The sequence below is a fragment of the Cavia porcellus genome, unplaced genomic scaffold (assembly GCF_034190915.1).
Source record: "Cavia porcellus strain 051 isolate PalLab524CR breed Dunkin Hartley unplaced genomic scaffold, mCavPor4.1 scaffold_7, whole genome shotgun sequence".
NCBI classification, from domain to species: Eukaryota; Metazoa; Chordata; class Mammalia; order Rodentia; family Caviidae; genus Cavia; species Cavia porcellus.
The window spans coordinates 78374285-78390716 of NW_026947490.1; the positions used below are offsets into that span (position 1 = coordinate 78374285).

General features: G+C 38.4%; 1 long non-coding RNA gene across 1 annotated transcript in view; it reads left to right on the plus strand.

The window, feature by feature from the left end:
• Nucleotides 1-15707, plus strand: part of LOC106026926 (uncharacterized) — a 49333-nt gene extending 33626 nt beyond the window's left edge. Inside the window, exon 8 of the long non-coding RNA XR_001200528.2 lies at nt 14804-15707. This is a non-coding gene — a long non-coding RNA (uncharacterized LOC106026926). The remainder of the gene's footprint in view (nt 1-14803) is intronic.
• Nucleotides 15708-16432: the final 725 nt, after the last annotated feature.

Genomic DNA, 16432 nt, shown 5'->3' on the forward strand with positions numbered 1-16432 from the left:
AGGGCCCCTTTCTATTTAAATCTTGATATAAGACCATACTTCTAAAAGCAAACAAAAATTACATACATATAAGAAGAATTTCTACGCACATTTTGAAAGAAACCTACGCACATTTTGTTTTGGGCAGGACCCTTCCAGACTCCAAAGTCTAGCACCATCTCTGAAACAAGACAGTATTTAAAGAAGCCTATGTTTTGAAAGGAGATGTTTAGAGATGACAGGAGGAATTAAAAAAATTATACTCACTCAGGAAGTAGTTAGAACAAATAAAAATGCATATCCACTTCTCCCTTTTTTCCGTAATGTTTTATATATTTAGGATGTATAACATAATATTGGCATATATAGTAGAAATCTGTAGTGAAGAAAATCAATATATCTATGTCATATCATTATCTGTGTGTGTTAAAAGCACTTGAAATAAACTTGGCATATTTCGTGCATATCATAAAGCATCATTAACTGTAATTATTATCTCCACATTAGATCTCCAGCCTTACTCATTCTATATAACATCAATTTGTATCCTTCAACCAATATGTTTCAGTTTTCCTCATTTTTTGGTGCTGGTAACAACAATTCTACTCTTTGTTTCCATGCATTCAATTTTTTTTTTTAAGTTTTCACATGTAAGTGAGGTATTGCAGCTTTGAATAACTTGGTGGCATCAGTCTCTTGGGTGTCTATATTAGGTGACATGGGTACTACAAACTGTAATGTCAAAGTCCCCAGGTATCTTAACACCTCATAATTACAGATGTTTATTTCTTGGTCAGACCACGTGCCAATTATGGGTTGGCTAGGACTCCTTCCTATCACTTTGGGTTTCACCATAGGTAAAACATTTACCCAGAGCGTATTACTGACTGACACAGACAAAAAATGACAGGGTGAAGCCTAGGATGTTTCTTGAGGCTTCTGCTGGGGAGAAATCAATTGACTTCTGCTTGCTACTGGCACTGTAAGTCACATAGCCTCACATCAAGGGATCCCAAAAACGTATGTTCTTTCAGCAAAAGATGACAGATAATGGTAACTACAGAGCCCAGGAAATAACTGATGCCTTTAAAATTAAGCCTTCTCTATCAGATCAAAATTCTTAAGTCATTTCATACCTGTTCCATTTAACAAATAATAATCAAGTAACTATTAATAATCAAGTAACAAATAATAATCAAGTACTATTTAATTAGGCAGAGTAACGGATAATATATCTTAATCCAATTTTTATGAAAAAATCACTTACAATAATTAACTTCTTTCTCAAAGACATTTCAAAGTTACAATATAGCCTGTGTTAGTTTTCCATCGCTCTGTGGCATATTACAATCATCTTACAGTTTTATTATCTTGTAATTTTTGATGAGCATAATGCTAGCACAGTTTGACTGGATGTTTTGTGGACTGTATTGAAGATGTGAGCTTGGGTTATGGCAGTTGTCTGGATCTTGGAGACTTTTGCACCCACAGGTTGTTCAGAGACTCCACCTCAGGAGGTCCCATTTGCTTACTAGTTGTTGGCTGAGAACTTAGGTAAGCTCCTGGAAACCACCTTGGTTTCCATGCCTCGTGGTCTCTATAAACATCTAGAGGTATGGAGATTTCTACCCTTCTAGGACAGTAGTAAGCCAACTGTGAATCCTCTTCAACCCTCTGCTTTTAAGTGATCACATGATTCAGTTTGATCCACTAGATAATATCTCTAGTGACAGCTGATTTGGAACTTAATTATCTTTGAAAACTCTTCACAGCAGCGATAAAAATGGTGTTTGATTAAACTGAATGTGTCTCCATCAGGGATTAGGGCTATGGAAATCTTGGAGAATTCTGTTCAGAATTGACCCAACTGAAAACTGAGCGGTGTTGAACAGAGGAGCAATAGAAGTGTCTTCTCACTCTTGATAAGGTTCATGGTGAGACTCCTGTAACAAAAATTAGTAAGGGATAAGAACACATACTTACGAACCATGACTTTTATGGGAGATTGTAACCTAGAAATGAAGATGATCCTCCATTAGGAAAGACTATGGGTTTTTTTTTTTTTTTTTTTTAAAGATTGTGTTTTTGTGAACAATCACAGAGAAATAATATTGGAGGATAAAAGAATAGGGCATGGTAATAATGCAATGGTGGAGATAGATATTGTAGGATGGATTAACACAGCTTGCTTGTTGAGAAACCTCACTGTTATTTGACTTGTCAGTGGCAAGACTGCGGGGATGGGGTCTTTTCCACAATCACAGTCTTCCTGGATTAGACATGAAATCATTAGAAGGCAGTGCTGCTTAAGGCTTTTGCAGTGGACTTGCCCAATGAACCATATTCTGTGCTTCCGAGTTGAATTCTGTAAGACTAACACTGAACTTGTTGAATTCCTCAAATTTCTGGTGAGTTACTGCAGCAGGCAGAATCCTATCAAGAATGGACAATGTTCTCCAGCTGATAGCTATAGAGTTTAATGATTTTTTTAACTTACAAAGATATGGGCAAGGCTTAGGGAACACAAGGGACAATGTAATAGCTCTCTGGACCAAAAAGTAGCAGAGGGTGAGGCCGGGTACCTGGCATGGGAGGTATATAGAAAACGCCCCTGACAAGAGATGTGGCTCGAGGTAGAAACCAGAAATCCAAGTAGGGATACAGAGGGGCCTAAGGAGCCTGAAGTCTTTGCAGCTTTCTCATTTTTAGTCTCAGGGCAAGAGAGCCTGCTGGCCCGGTCCATAGGCTGGAGAGATACAGAGGAGGAGCAGAGGAGAGCTACAGGTATTCATACCATCGCCAAAGACAAAGACCTGGGCTGTGGTCAGGACCACGGGCTCTGCTGTGACTCACAGTCTGTTTCTTCCTCATCCGTGCTTTAGCGTGCCTGAACTCTGTGATCATCTCTCCCATTACGTGCTCCCATTTGTGTGTCTGGCTATCTCTTCTGCTTCCTGAAAGTGTGTGTCTTCTTGTTCGTACCCACAGAGCCTGTGTGCCTGGGTCTTTGGAGGTGACTAGCAAGTGTTTGTGGAAGTATAAATACATAAAGCCAATGGCAAACTATCGTCAGACGCCAATAAATTAAGTAATAAGGATACAAGCAAATGCTCACCACTCCTTGGGCTCTCCAAGATGTTCTATTATATACAAGCTGATCGATTTAGAAGATTCCCTTGCCACTGTGGCTATAAATCTCCAGAGAGTGATAATGTGAAAATTGGATACTTTGCTTTCCTTTTCAACTTAAAAGTCATCAGTTGCAGGTTGCAGTACACATTTCATCCTGTGAGCCCTGAAATCTGTGAACAGAGGGAGAAGAAGGCAGACCCAAGGCAAGGAAGACATTCGCAGAGTGGCTAGTACGTAAAGAAGCTGGCTGTCTGTTGCGGTTGGCTCCCTAGGGGTGTAAGATGTGAGGCTTTGCCTTATGACCACTGTCACGTGGCGTTCTGGGTGCCAGAGAGAGCTTAGCTTATGGAAAAACTTTTTTTTTCTCTTATTTTACTTTTGACATTTTCAAAGTGCTAGGTAAGGATAAATGTGGCCAGCTTGATTTATGATCATTGTTTTGGTGCCCGTAAAATCATATGCTGAAGAATCATGAGGACCGACAGTCAGGGGAAAAATGTAAATGTCATAATTTGGCTAATTGTTTTAGCATGTGTTTCTTCCACATGTCTGAAAGCAAATGTAATTGAGGGTTGTGGTTTCCGGGGCATGGCCAAAAGCACAATGTGACCAACACTGATGAAAATATCATGGGCTATCACATGCTGGAAAACCTTTTATCTTTTTTCTCTCCTCCTGCCAAAGTGAAGGTTATTCAGTATTAAGTAAGTTATTGAAGTATGAAAAGAAACACACAAATTGGGCTCTTGGATTGATGTTTTTTACTGGATATTTCTTACTTGAATTTTCAAGATCTGTGGCTATTGCATTTCATCCTGAAGTGTTCTGTTTCAAAAACTGGATTTACAAAAGAGGAAATGGCCTTTTAATTCTTTAAACATTGCCATTATGATACAGGCCTTTGTCAAATGCACAGATACCAAGATATTGAAATACTAGTATAAAACCTTAATCTCCCCTTACCTGTTGCTTTATAGCATAATAACTCTATTGAGAATCCTGAAGCCAGTGAGTGATCCAACTCTGGGTTTCATATACTATTTCTTATTTTTATAACTGGAAGCTTATGATCTCAAGGTAAGTTTAAGAAAACCGTCTATTTCCTCCCTTATACAAGTGATCAGGTTGCTACATGGACAAAACAGAAGGCGTTCACACGGAGCACTCTTGAAGTCCTGCTGGCTTGGGAGAGTGCAAATGCTATTAGAGTATTTCCTGGTACTTTGTCCTTCTGTGAGCCACACAGCAGCTGGTTCTTTGGGAAGCAAGTATCTTCCCAGCAGCCAGCATCCCACGAAAGCTATTCCCGTATTATGGTGAATGTTTTGCTTGCTTTGAGGTTGTTACCTTATTTTCTTATACTGTTCCTTTTCTCTTTCTTCCCATGTCTTTGAGATTCACAAATATGGTTGCCAATGAGGAATGACTGTTCTGTAGGTGGCCTGACTGACCATGTGTTGGTCAGGCCGGTGGGAGGAAGCTACACTGCTACAGCTGACCCCCTGATTCTCCCCTAGTGCGGTTCATTAGCCCCATACCTGCTAACCGAGAACGATATGAGAAAATAGAAAGTCTAACAGTGTGTGGAGGAAAGATTCTGGGGTGTTATCGATTGTAATGCCAGAAACAAACAAAACCAAAAGCAAAAACAAACAAAGCAGAAAAAGCAAATTACAACTAAAATTAAAGAAATATGAAATAAGGGTTCTAGCTTCCTTGGGAACCAGTTAAGAGCTTTGAATGCTCTGAAATGTTGTTCTAATACCTGCTTATCTGACCTCATCTGTAATTACTTTTCTCTCCCTCCAGAAAAAGAATCACAATTTACATTATATTTCAAAAGGGTTTGGCTCTGAGAATTACTACTGTCAAGAAGTAGGTTTAATGAATTGTTTTGCATTTAAAAATTGCAAGAGAGATGTAGGAATGAAAAAAAAAGCAGGAAAGGATCCAAGTAGAATAAATAAAGAAGGAAATAAAGGCTGCAGGTAGATGGGCACTTTATCATTTTGATCTGTTCTCAAGCTGTGGTCTGGCTAAGTGCTCTGTGAGGATAGCATCTCCACTTCATGACACTCATCTGGATTAGCAGTGAGGAGAGACAGGTTAAGTGCTGTGCACAGAGCATTTCAGATGACAAGTATAGCAATCAGCTTTGGGAGTCCGCTCAGAATCACTGCACTGAATCAACCCCTTCTTTTTTTTCTGTCTTGATATGCTTTATAAAATATATTTTTTATAATCTAGTTGCTTATACACTAAAATATTTGTATGTTTTAACTATGAGTGGTTTGAAGATGTATTCTTACCTGATGCATATTTATGATACATCAGCCCTAATTATATAGAAATTTAAAAATGCTTTAAAATTACTTTTACTTTTCCAAGAAATCAAACCTAAAATTGTTAAAACCCTCAGGAACAATCACAATGCTATGGGACAAAGGGTACCAGAAATAACGTGGGCCAGAGAATTGGGAAAATGGGATATTAATCTATAAAGTCCAGTGCCATAACAATGAGAAACAATTTCTTTGTAGTACTAGTAGGATAACCAGCTATAATCAGTGAGTACAACAGAACTGTAACAAGAATGATTTACATTGAAAAATATGTACATTATTTATTCAACTACACACCTTTTATTTATCTACAGTATACACTGATGCTCCATTACCACTTTTCTTGGCCATATCTCCATGGACACCAAGAAACAAGTTCATGGCAAATTCAGTTTTGAAAATCTTTTATATGATTTGAATAATTGTGACCCAAATGTTCAAATGTTAAAGACTTAACCACCATCTTGTGGTGGTGTTAAGAGATGTGGTCTAGAGGCAGGAAATACACTCACCTCACGGGAGGGATGTCCTTGAGGAGCATGTTGAGCCCCCACCTCTTTTCCCTCTGTTTGCTTAGTGATCATCACAAGGTAAGCAGCACCCTCCATTATGTGCTCCTGCCATGATGTACTGCATCGCCACAGGCCCAAAGGCAACAGGCCAAGCAACCATGCCTTGAACCATTTGAAAACATGAGCTAAAATGAACTTTTACTCATTATAAACTGGTTATCTTAAACAGTTTGTCACAGGGGCAGAAAGCTGACTAATGCAATATTTCAGGTAAAGTCCATTTATTATATCCTTTTCTAAGTATGAATCTATGAAACAGGGAACAACTGCTGATGGCTTAATACTGCTAACAAAACCAGAAACGACACCACATGTCCAATAACCCTAATTCTACCCCACCAGCAGGAATCTAGGGTGGGAATGTTGTTCCCACAGTGAAGAATAAAGGCAATTTTTTGGGACTTATGTCATGCAATTAAGACACAAAAATGCACAAAGTGTAGTCAGTAAGCAATTTTATGTTGTTTTAATTATATATTATAATAAAGATTAATTTTGAACATAGTTTTATGGATTCCATAAATAAGTTGCCACTGAAATAAATTACATCAAGAATGCAAAGAACTTCTAAATTATTTTTGATTGTGACCAGCCTTTGAAAATGAAGTGGATTCAACTGAAGATAAATGATATATACTACAGGAGTTCTCTGTTCAAATCACTGAGGACAAATGAACCCTGGTCCAGAGCCAAAAGATGATACAAGATTCATTTTCCTCAAAAACTCATTACAAAATCTGACAGGTTGGACAAACACAGAAGCAATATCATTAAAGAACATTACATTTGTTTTACTTATCACAGTCACAAGCAAACATTATAGTCCTTTGAGGATTTTTAAAGCTGATGACTCCCCTTAGGTGTTTGAGGATCATTTCTCAGCCTTTGGACTTCCCCTGCTGGCAATATGGTACAGTTTTACCTGAGACCCAAAAGGCATGCATTTTAGAAGCTGAGGTGATCCAAAAGGAGGTTGGTGAGAGAATACTATGTGCAGGCACTGTGGCCAAAGTTTTCCATCTCTGAAATGACATGGACACAGTTTCATATTTCAATTCTGCCACAGATTAACTTTGTGCAGTTTTGGTAAATGTCACATCCCCTACAAGTTTCCCTACAAGTTTCAGATTCCTTAGGCAGTAGGAAATACTATTTCTTCCTCTTGAATGATTGACCAGTTATATCAGCACTCTTTCAGAATACGGGGACTGTGTTTGCTGTTTATCTGCTGTTGAAAATCCTCCCTCATATGCCAGCACTTCTATGGAAACTAGATAGGAAAATATCATAAAGCAGAGGAACTCAAGAAATCAGCACCACAGTGGGATCATGCGTGTACTCTGGAGCTGATTTGCATTTGTGAAGGCCTCTGTGTTTCCAGGTGTCACACTAAGTATCCTGACACTGGAAAAATTACAGAACCTGCTAGATAACCAAGAGAATGGGGACAATCCTATTGAACTTTTTCTCTTGAGATTGTCTTACTTTAGAGTCTCACAGTGACGTAACAGATCCTTAACACGTATTAAAACGGTCAGAAGAATCTTTCTGGGGTGATGGTTGAGAAGGGATCTGTGGAATATCTTCTTGCTCATAGTTTATGGTCATCACTTTTTTTAAAATAGCAAAAACTCATAGAAGGACTCAAATGAACCCCCACAATGACTCAAGAACTAAACTGTGACAAAAGGAAGTTTTCTTTCAAAAGGGGGAGGCAGAGTAGGAGAATTCAATTTTATTTTTCAGTAGATAACACTGAGCATTTAATATGTCAAAAGCACAACGTTAGCATAGGCTCTCCATGGGACATGTGCTTGCCTTTCACCCTCTCTTCCACTTCTCTCTCGTCTTCCGCGATCTTTAAGCCACCGTGTTCGTCCACAATCTGTCTCTTTTGCTTTCCCTTACGGCCATGCTTTCTAATGCTCTGGTTTATGAAAACTAACTTTATCGTCAGTTCTCAGACTCCAAGTTTCCTGCCTCGGTGCTTTGAACTGTGCATGATGAATCTTGGATGCAGGAGCAATGAGTTTGTTTCTTAATTTAATATGAAATCATTTTTAAGAGGGAAGCATTGATGATTTTGGATAATAGTATCCAAGCCATAATAATCACAAGGATTTGTGTAGTCACAATTTGGGGAAGGAAACTGCAGGGCTTTTCAACCTCTTCTCCATCTTTGCAACTTTTAGAAACTCTTTAAGGTACTTTTCTTCTAATTGCCTTCTTTATCCTGCTCCATGAAATGTCAGTGAGACAGGTTAACTATTTGTTATGTGATCTATCCATTTTATGCAATACCGTGATTATTTTAGGGTCCACAAAGCAGATATCACCTCCAAGGAGAATGCATGGCAAAAGAATGGATCTGAATTGGAAGAAGTAGACAGAGAATTAGGAGCCACCAAGACAGGTCGGTTCACCCCATTCCACAGATCTGCACCATTTCAGGCAAGCAGAGTCTCTGGTTTCTGAATGCGAGCCTGAAACCCTTCACTTGAGGGTTAGTATACTTTCTCTCATTGGCTTCTCCACGGGCAGAGCTAATGGCGTGACACAGGCCAGAGAGCTAATGACTCCTAAGGACAGGCCAAGGGTAAATGCCTTCCTCACCTTGCCTTTCAGCCCCACCAGCCTGAGGTGTACAGCTTGAAAAGGAACCCTTCCTGTCCATGGCTGTCACACTTGCATTCCTCGGTAACTCCTCCTGACATCTCCTCTCAGATAAACCACTTACGTATCCTTATCTCAGAGCTGGCTTCTGCAGGAGATGGCTTCTTCTAAATGCTTTATACATAAATCCTCTTACAGTTTTTTTTTTTTTTTTAACAGATCAGAGTTCTTACTTGAGATTAGGAGTTTTAATTTTTTGTCACTAGGGAACATTTGGCAAGTTTTGGAGGTATTTTTGTTGGTCCCAACTGGAAGAGTATTATCTGTACTATTGGATGGAAACCAGCAATAATGCTAGACACCCTCCAAAAATTGGATAGTCTCCATGATCTGGTTCAAAATGTCAGTAGTGTTGAGACTGGAGAATTCTGCTGTAGACTTGTACACTTTAAAGGAGAGATTTTCTACAATCTTATAATCTTTGCATTTTCACTAGCTCTGAAATATTGGAAAATCCAAAGATATTCATTTAAAAATATTTCATGATAGGTCAAGGAGGTACAAAGAGAAATATAAAAGATATATCCCTAAGCTTCTACTTTATCAGGAAAGCAGCCATTTCTTATTAGTTGCAAGGAATTATTTGCCATATCTTTCTGTTTATTCCACAGGTATTCCATATACTTTAAGTTCATTGAGGGGCAATCTATTACATCTTACTGCATCACTGACTGTGACTATGTATTTTCTTCTTTAGTTTTTTTTTAATGTGCTTGGACCTTGAGTAGGTATTGAGATATATGCATCTAACATTGTTACTTGGCGTGTACTCATCACAGAAGTAAATTTACAAAAAGTTGCCTTTCCCGATTTTGAACTCAGTGAAGAACTTTATGGTGTTTTAATCGTACAATTTAGAAGGAGTAACTATCCTCCTTCTTCTGTCCCCAAAATCATGGCAAACAGTAGGTTGAAAGCATATTTAGATCATTTTTACTGGAGACAATAAACATTTATTGCCAAGTGGGAAAGGGCAGATTTATGACTGATGGAAAAGTCACTCTGCTTTGACAGTTCATATAAATAATAATTCATCAAAGAAGTATGTGTTGATGAGCTCAGTCTGGTTTGAATTTAAACCACAGTGAATTCTTGAGAGAGAATTGAAGTACCTGGCCTTCATTAAAAATTCTGTAGTACATTATCTAAGCATACAAACCTTTCCTGGGACAGGTGGTGAATCCTCTGCAAAAATCTTCATGCTCAGGGATCCATAGAAGTTGCTTAAATTTATCCTAAGGAAAACACATGTGAACACCGATGTCTGTCTGCGGAGCATTTCAGAAATGTGATCCTGGTTCACTTTTCTAGCAATGCCTAATGATGTGGGCAAGAGGTCAGAAGAATGTTTACTGGACACTAAGAAAAATAACAGGGTTTGGCTAATCAATTTCCTCTAATGATCGTTGTTCAGGGACACAGCACAGAATGTGATTATTTTCTCTGGTAAGCATTCCACCTTCGGGCCACCCCAGTCCAAGGGCCCTCTGTGCTGATGGCGAATTGACAGAATCTGACAAGCCTGCGTGCGTGTCTGGCAGCCAGGTGTCTTGCTGTGGCCGAGACGGGAGCTAACAGATTTGAAACATGGAATTATTCCTTCCAGATGTTCCCAAAGAGGGAGGGACGGCTTTTTCTTAGTGAGCCCTTTCAAGAGGAGTCCACGGCGTTATGTACTGAGATTAGTTCGCTCCGGAGAAAAAGCAATGTATCGTGGGTACTGTTGCATCAGGAAAAGTAAGCGTCTCTAGTGGGCTGTGCTCTGTTCCTTGGTGAAATCTGGTGGCCTGTGTGGGAGGTCATCCAAGACAAATGGAAGAAGAAACCTTCTGGTATAAGGATTATAAAAAAGAAAGAGAACACCAAGATGCGTGGGTTTGATTTGAAACTGAAGAGAAATATACCAGCCTGAGCCCTGCCACAGACACTTAGGACCTTTGCTCCAAAAGTTGGTGTGGAAAAATACAATTAAGAGTTAATACCCTTGATGCCACTACTCTACTAAGCCTAGCTGTCAGGTCTCACACTTCTTCACCTCCCTTGGGAGCAGGTATCAGTCTGAGAAAAATGTTTATGCTTATTTTAGGGAACCAGTTCTCAGTGACTCACGAGGGATCCTTTAGAAACTTTCTCAATTTGTGGGTTCCACGGATTTCTCTGCATTTTTCACCCATCTGAACTTGAGAAAGCGAAGCTTCTCTAAATTGATTTCAAGATGAGTAAATGGCTCGGGAATGACACATACAACGTGCACAATGGAGCTCTTGATATCTTAATTCATCTTGGTGATGGGGAGTTGGGGGAAAGGCCACAGGTACTGGACAGATACACATGGGCAGATTTAAAGGACAATGAAATAAACTGTGACTAGGTTACATTAGTATTCTGTGGCCCATTGTCAAATGTTAATAAATGACTTTGATTGCTCTTTCCGTGATGTAAGTTTATTTTCTTTTATTCTATTAAATGAAATTATCATTGCTTAGCTGGCATATTAAACAGATTGAGGTATTTCTTCTTCCCATTGTTATTTTTAGTCTTCCATGTTCTCTCATCCATCTAATACAGAGGAAAAAAAATTCTATGAAAAATATTTTCTATTATGATTTATGTTTAAAAAATTCTTCAACAATCCTGATAATATTTTAATTACTTCAAATTCATCATTTTGTGCTTCATAAACTGACCTTAAATTCGACATTGCAACTTTAGAAAAAGAGATACATTCTCTCTCAGGATTCAAAACCTGTAATCAATTAAAATCCAAGAAGTATTACTTTGCACTGTTGCAAGTTAAATGTTTTTGGTCTCTAGAGAATTAAAAAGGTGCTGGGGATTTAGCTCAGCAGCATAAGCGCCTGCTTGCCAAGCACAAGGTCATGAGTTTGATTCCTGGAACAAAAAAAAATTGAATTAAAAAGGCATTTAACATTACTTTTCGAAACTGAAATACAATAGATTATTTTTACCTATAGTACATCCTTATTTTTTCATTTTACATCATGAAATGTGGATAAAAATAGAGTTCATGCTTGGTTCCTCATATTGGGGCTCAGATATTCTTACCATATTTTTTAAAAATTAAAATACACACTTTGGCATAATGATAGCTGTCTGTGCATCTCAGTAGCTATGCTGAGGGATACAGGAAGCACTCTGTGCTCATCTTATTACAATGAATGAACAGCAAGGTGTGAGAAAATGTATCAAAGCATAAATTTACATTTTGCAAATTTACAAAGTGAGATTTCCCATGTTATGTACTACTACATTTTTGTGTATCTATAATTTTTTGTTAAATGTTGTCTTCTGATTTTTCTTGTAGAATTAGCACAGTTCAGTACAATATTGCTTGAAAATCCACTTTGACAACTTAGGGAAGTGAGTCTCAAGTGACAGACTAGGCTCCTGGTGATAACTTGGATCATGTAAGCTGAAGAAGCTCACAAGGTAGTCAGAGAAGGACAGAAGGAAGGTCTTGATTTAGATGAAGAAGAAATCAATAATGTAAATAAATATTCAACTAGTCAAAATGCTACGAAATGGTTTTGTATACCTGAACGATATGATGTTACAACTAGGTCAGTAAATGTTGTTAAGTTCTTGGACAGGGGTAAAACCTACTGGACGGAATGCCAACACTGTGATTCAGTTTTGTGAATTCTTTGTAGTGGATGATATGGTACAAGATGTTTTAAAAATACTCTGATAATGAAATACAAATAAAACATTCTATATGCATCAATCCTAGTACTCAAAAATATATTCACTATGACATCTCATTTCTGAACTAAAGGTCTTCAGAGCAAGACACCATCATGCTAAGTGTCAGAATTTAAAGAACAGATGGAGAAATTACAGATGTGTCATTAGGTTTTTAGGGCAATAATGGCACTCAAGAGGTCTGGTTTCCTTCAAAATTGCCTATGTTTTGATGACAAAAAGATCAACTAAGAATAAAAAAAAGTCCAACAATTTGGCTGCTGCTCACTCATTTTTAAAAGCTTTGTTTGAAACTGTCAAGCAATTTATGTACCATCTGAATACATGACCACTGATGGACAATTTGCATCATTTTGTGGTTGCTGAAGGTTTCAGAAATATATGCCAACTGAACTCCTAATATGGTATAAAAGTGTGTACCTTGGTTCATGTGAAGGCACTTTACATCTTGAATTTAGAAATTTGACTGGAACTGAGCATCAGGTATTTATCTTTGCAGTAAAAACTCTATGACTTTGTGAACAGATTTGTTGCACCTATTTTAAAAAGTCCCCAAATCACATTTGACAATTGGTTCATTAGTTATTAATGTGATGTTTGCTAAAAGACCACCAGTTGACCGGTACAGGAACTAACTCACAAGAACAAAGACTAAGTTTCTGAAAAACCATTGGAGGTTCACAATAAAGAAACGTATAGTACAATCCTTGGATTTCAGAAAGACATAACATTGGCCTCTTACATGGTGGAAGAAAACAAAGTAGTGTGAATACTACTATTGTTACATCATGATGATAGATTGATAGTGAAACTGGGCAGGATGGCACACACCTCGTCCCAGCACACAGAAGGCTGAGGCAGGAGGATCCTGTGTGTTCAAAGTCAGCCTGTGCAGTTGTGAGTTCAAGGCTGAAGTGGACTTCGTACTGAGAGCCTGTCTCAAAACAAATAAACAAACAAGCAGATAAACAGATTGATAGTAAATCCTCAATGCAAATGAACACAGAAACGGTTGTATTTTACAATAAAACACAAGGTAGAGTAAATGCCTGTTCAGTTTTTTTTTTTAATTTTAAAAAGCAAAATAGAAAAAAAAGAATAGAAATGATACGGAATTTCAAACAAGAAAAAAAAAAAAAAGGGAGTTAATGCTAGTGAATGTATTCCACAATGGGATCTCGGAGCTAGTTGTTCAGGTTATAAAATCTAGATACAGTCAGGAATTTAGCTCAGCAGTGTAAGTGCCTTCCTGAAGAGCATGAGGTGGTGACTTTGATCCCCCTAAAAATCTAGATGCAAAAGTGATCAATCAAACAATGACAGCACAAACCGTTCTTTTTGATGAACTAAGAGAGATTAAAAATATAGGTATCTACCTAGCATACATATACATACGTACATTTATGTATGTTTACCAACATGCAATGAACTTTTCCTTTCTCCTTTTTCTACTTTCCCCTAACCCAGTAGCTCTGTCCTTTTGAGCAGTTTCTTTCCCTTTCATTATTACAACATCTAGTGTATGTTTTGTTTCTTCTTTGAGTTGTGCAACAACTCTGATATTACTGGAAACATAAAGTGTTTCACTCAACCCTAAACATGACAGGAATAACTAGTTCCATAGTTTACAAAGAAAATAACAGGTGAAAAATGTCATGGAGAAGTTTTCTTACAAGATTGGGGTTGAAATTGTAGCAGGTCAGCTACCATAAAAGAAGAACAGTATGTATCTGTTCAAAGAACGCGAAAGAATTCTGGGGCAAACCAGTGGACAGACAGGTAACACACCACAAGAGCCTCCAAAGCCAACAGGCAGATCAGATAGCTAGGAAGTTATGTCCTGCCAGAGATTACAGGAAAACAAAACACACATGCTATCAGTGTAAGTGATGCTTGTGTATGGAACACGCTCTTCTCGTGTGTGAAGACTGATTAGATGTGATCATTGAAGCAAAGATTATTTCTGTGGTAGAGTTCTGTTTGTATTTTTATGGTCACTCACATGGGAATTTATTTCTGCTGTTTTTTAGATCTTCTAACCAAGCAAATGGTTGATGTTGAAAATGTTGTTTGTTCTAAACACTCATTACATATTGAAAATTTATTATTTTATTTTAGTTTATTGATATTTTACTTACCTGTTAAGTATATATTGTTTAATATAATAAAACTCATAAAATTAAAACTAGTAGTTCATTAATAGAAATACTTCTAAAATATGTCAGCATTATATGCCTGGCATAACACACTTTTCAAAAAATTCTGTGATACCCCTGGAGTTTTAAATAAAATAAAGACTAATAGCAGTAAGAGACAAACTGCCTCTAGTCCTCCTCAAAATATCCTCCAGGTCTGGTCCTCACATCGAGCATTGCTTCCTAGCTCCAAAGGGGACGACGTGTGCTGCTTGGTCTCCAGGATGGACTTGTCACACTGGCTTCCTGACATGTATCCGACTTCTTGTCCTTGGAGCAGCTCGGGGCCTCCATGTTGCTGAGGATGGATGGGTGCTTTTCAGGACAGCTCTGGTCTTTGTTGTGAATGTGACTTCTCGGCTCCAGTGTAGAACCCTCAACCCACCAGCACAGCTCCTTCACCCCGCTGGCATAGACTTTCTGGCTTCTACCACTGATCTTTGGGCCTTCCTGGCATGGATCCATAAGAGAGACTGGCGTGAGTCCTTTTGGTGGGCTCTAGACCTCCAGGTGGACTCATGGGAGGCACTGTAATGAGCTCTGGGTCTTCATCTAGACTCATGCAGGACATTGCTGTGGGATTCCGACCCTTGGCTAAATATTCTGGCTTTAGTGTTGTGGATAGATTTCCTGCAGTTTCTTGTATTAACTCTGGGTGACCACCATAAATAATATTGTAAACTCCATGTCCTGATTCTAATTGTTCTCCTCACAGCCCCTGATTACAACACCTCCCCATTTTAAATATGTTTATCCCATTGTTCTTGTAACTTTCTGAGGCAGTTCTGGAAATCCTCTTTCATGAGTGTCTTCACTTTTGCTGTCATGGTTTACCTTTCATGGTCATTTTGACTCTGAGAAAAACCCAGAGCTTGCAGTAGCCAACCCAGTGAATTAGGTGAATGAAAATGCACCATACTATTGTTAAGAGCTGTCTTTCTGTTGAGTGTCACACAGCAACAGCATTTACTGTATTTTTTAATCACACCTCACAAAGGCTTTCATAAAAATAGACTTCCCAAACTTCTTCAGAAGATGGCAAAGACACATTAGGATAAGTTGTGAGAGGTGGTGTTTTGAGGGGTACTAGTGACACTATGCCTTTTACTAAAATAAAATTTTAAAACTTAAACATTCAGTGTATTTTTTGATCACTCCATACATGTTCATTTCCCTTGTTCTTTGTACCACCTTTCAATTTATTATCTTTCAACTCCAAATGGACCTTTTTTGGGTCTATTTTATAAAAATAGAGCTGAACCTTACAAGCATTTCTCCTTTGCCTGCTGGATTGATTTTAATCTTTGCAGATGGCGGCGCTAATGAGACAATGCAAGATGGTATTAGCAGAAAGATACTTCTCTTTCTGACTTTCCATTTGTCAATTCAGGGAAAGCACGGCGGTCCCATCACTGAGCAGTGGCATGGTTACAGAACGGAGTTAGCATCCCAGGTTATCTTTTCCCTAGCCAGGGGCAGTTTCTGAGTGGGGCAAGTCCATGACATCTTTGCTTGAGATTCAGAACCTGTTTCTTTGGAGAAACCTGAATGTCAGTCTTAAGAATTTCTTTTCTGCCTCTCTGGTCCCTTGATTATCCTCTGGCCTTTCCCAAGTTGTAGCAGCAGCTCTTTGATACCTGCAATTTTGGAGCTGTTTAGCGTTTTTGCTTCTTTTTAAAATCTTGGTTACTAGTAGATGTTTGCAGTATGTAATGTTTACGCTCCCTGTGTGGAGTTGGTACCTATGCACGGCACATCTTAATTTCTTTTAACCCCTTCTCCCTCCCCCGTTTAGACCCTTCAATCCCTTGGGCTC